Raw genomic sequence first — 3,895 nt, forward strand, 5'->3', positions numbered from 1 at the left:
GTGATGACTGTCGCAGGTGTCACAGGCGCGGTAATGAAGCTTAAAGTACTTGGTCCGCTGGGGGCTAAGCAGTACTCTCGATATGCGCACTTGGCACTACGACTTGTGGAGTACGGTATCAACTACGACACCATCAAAATCCTCTGCGATACGACCAGGACTATCGGTATCACGCACCTTAGCAACCGTCGGCTTCTCACCCTGCATAGGTCTGGAATCCTTCTTGGTATTTCATGTGTCGTTGTCTTCTTGCGCGAGGTGGAGATGGACAAACCGATGAACTTCAAGCGTCAGAAGAAAAGGAGAAAGAAGCGCGGTGCTTTCACTGAGTACGAGAATGCTTTCTTTGAAGCCTTTGCTGAAATTTATGAGGAGCTTTGCACCATTGCCAACACGTACGAGAAGGAGTTGCAAAGCGTCTTCGAAATGGAGATTGAGGTCGGCAGAAACATCAAGATGCGGATTGATGACTTTGTGGCAAGGCAGATGAAGAGTTTCAGGAGTGGAGTTAATGAAGCTGGGCAGCGTTTTGACCAAGACAAGCGTCTCAATATGCTCCGCAAAAGCTCGTGAAAGCTCTAGCTCCACCTAAGGAGCTTTCTAAGCGAGCTGACGCGCCTATCTCTCAAGGTACTTCACGCCAAGTACCTCAAACGACTACGTCTCAAGTTGATACGTCTCAGCCGCCTCGTCACGCGCAAGGGCCTGGGTCCTCCTCACAGGCCTCATCCGTAACAGTTCGGAGAGGGATTCGCCAAAGGATTAAAGCTAATCCATTGACGATTTCCCTGCAGCTACCTTTGAAGAAAACAGGAAAGAGAAAACGAGAGGAAGATGCTATCCAGTCAACCAAGAACATCCGTGCCCTCAACACTGCCTTTGAAGAGAAGGAAGAGGAATTGAGGATACCGGCTTTACCGCCGGCTGTCGAAAGTGATGTGGCAAGGGAAGATGACGTCGGGGAGTTCGATGACATTCTTCCAGGTCTACTCCCGATCGGGGCACACGAATCTGCCGTATGGAATGTTTCGAAGAACCCGGATTGGGTTAACTACGCCTTACTTCCGCCGAGTCAGTGGCCGAAAGGGAATCCGATAACGCATCAAACTCCTTGGCTTCGTTCTTTGTGCATACCGGTTAGTCACCGAGCGAATTGCCTGGTCGAAAGGATGGACTTGGTGCGAATTCATCATGCCGTGTACTATCACGCCGCGGCTATGCGACACAAGGAACTCGGGTCGACGAAGTCCAACGTGTTCATGAAAGCGCTGCCGTCCACGGGTCCGAGTACTAATACGGCCCTGAAGTACAAGGAGGAACAGGCTCTTTGGGCCGCAGCCATGGAATTAGAGAACATCGCTAATGAATACTTCCTGGCCAAGGCGACTGAGCTGCGGGAGAAGGGCTTCGTCATTCTTGAAGGTTTCGGAAGTGACAGTGGTGTGCCATCCAACCTCGCTTTCGAAGCCCCTCTCCATGGAGGGGACGTCATCGAAGAGATGATAGAATACTACGAAGAAATATTCCCTGGCGAAGATGCGATGAAGGATGAAGCAAATCGCAAAGTGTGGAGCCCCATCTTCAACGTCGATCCCGAGACAGATAGAAAACACCGAAATAAGGGCATCGGACGCTACATCACCACGCTAGCAGGTGTTTCGTCCGAGGTCGAACAGAATGCCGATACAGTGTGGGTGGCAAGGAAGCGCGCTATGATGGACGTCCGCCTGGCGCAAATTGCTGCTGCACTTCGACTCGTGGACCCTGAAAGGGGCACTTCGGAGATGGCTGTTCCGAAGTCTGGGGGTCGCTTCTTGCTGACGGGGAAAGGTTGTCCTCGGCAGTCCCTCCGTACAGACTTTGGCGTTGGAAAATCTAAGAATGGAAACCTGGAATACGCAAGGAATCCTGGATACTTCTTTATTTGTTCTGGTGAAAATGGATTCCCCCTTTGGGTTTGTCCGTTCTCTCATCACTTCACAGTGAAGGATTCAATAGCCCAGAGACACATTTCCATGGGTGTGCAGGTGAAGAAGGTCCACGTTCCACCGAACTCTGTCTTCATTGGAAGAGGAGATCTCTCACATGCTGGTGCTTCGTACGAGGATAGCATATCACCCGGTGCGATGTCTGAGATTGGACTTGGCTCTGCAAAGAAGGATGGTCACGTGGTTCGCTATCATCTATACTTCGTTCCTAGAGGACAGAAGCTGCTGGATTCAGTTCACAGGAATCCGTCCTTTACCCCTCACTTTCAAGACGGGCTCTCCGCGGAGAGCATTTCTCCGCAGACTGGCCCGCACGGTAACTCGGAGCCTCCGACGGAGAATTCGGTCTCGAGCTCTTCTTCTGATTACCACTCAAGATTCTAGTGGCGACAGTGATTCGTAGGTGAAGGGTACTAAGGAGGACGACATCCAAGCATAGGTACTAGGTAGTTCATACTTTCAATAGCGAGAACAGTGTCATCATCACTCTGTGGTGACACTTCTTTCTTCATTGCACAAGTGAATCATCTTGTATCCTTGATTAATCCATTTCCAATATGAGATGTTGTAGTAGACCACCTTGTACTCTAGCGTACACGTACACAGATGCCACGAAGTAAAGCTTCACTCGATCCGCTAAAGGGATTTCTGCGCTGGTTTTGCTCCCTTTTTCAATAACAATATGTCTATAGAGCATAAAGCAGCTTCACATCCCTCTTGAAAGGGAACAACTGGCTTATTTCTCTTTATATATTGTCCGGGGGAGATAGAAGAGGTAGGGGAATGAATACATCCACATCGTCTCAGTCACCAATCCAGAAGTGCTCACTGATATATAAAGTAGTCTCCAAAAACGACCACGTTTACTCAGATAGATAGTGACTCCTTTCTAAATCAGTGAAAAGCTTAAAGTAACGGTAACACTAAGTAGCTTAAGATCAATTGGTGGGATTGCAATGCGAAACGCGGATACGGGTCCAATTAGATTGTTCATGTTGGGGTCTCCGTCCTGGGACCCACGCGTTTTCTCCTATTTCATTTATAAAGGGGGGGGCGTTGGGGGTCATTTTACCATAGGCCTGTTGCACTTACCAGTGTGGCAACTATGATTAAAAGAACAGTCATTCAATGAGACATGAGTTACAGTCAAAGCCTTCCGGACTGTGGCAACTGTGATTAAAAGAACAGTCATTCCATGACACCTGAGTTACTGTCAAAGCATTCCGGACTGTGGCAACTGTGATTAAAAGAACAGTCATTCAATGACACCTGAGTTACCGTCAAAGCATTCCGGACTGTGGCAACTATGATTAAAAGGACAGTTATTCAATGACACATGACTGACTGGCAAAGCATTCTGGACTAGAAGATTTAGGTGGATTTGTAGCCCATGCCCTACTGGAAAAGTGCACGTGCAAGTCCCATGGGACTTAGACTCTGAGCAGAGCTGTGATCCATAAATGTGACCGTTACGAAAATGGTGATTTCACATTAATGATATATATATGTATATACTGACTACGTTCGAATGGTTACCCCAACTCTTTAGTCTTCGGTATATATTTCAAACAAATTTCTCAAGTATCACTTTCCAAAGGAAATTAACAGAGGACGATACCATCCGCCAGTTGATAATGGTATGAGATCTTTTCAATGGCCTCCAATTCGGGTGTGATATAGAGGTCTACTATACCTTGGAGAATGAAGAAGAAAGTAAGGCATGGTTCCCAGCAACAGCCATTATTCTCAACTACCTTCATGACGATCGAGGAGAGGTGCTCAAGGGGACTATTCAATACAAGGCTGCGTTTGGATTCAGGGCATGTAAAAGCAAGCTGACTTTCAAGGAGGGTAACGAGTTTGTACAAGATGGACAAAAGTTTAGCTGGAGACTCAAAGATACATCC

Source organism: Chondrus crispus, genomic scaffold (genome assembly GCF_000350225.1).
Source record: "Chondrus crispus Stackhouse genomic scaffold, scaffold_203, whole genome shotgun sequence".
In the NCBI taxonomy this organism is placed as follows: domain Eukaryota; phylum Rhodophyta; class Florideophyceae; order Gigartinales; family Gigartinaceae; genus Chondrus; species Chondrus crispus.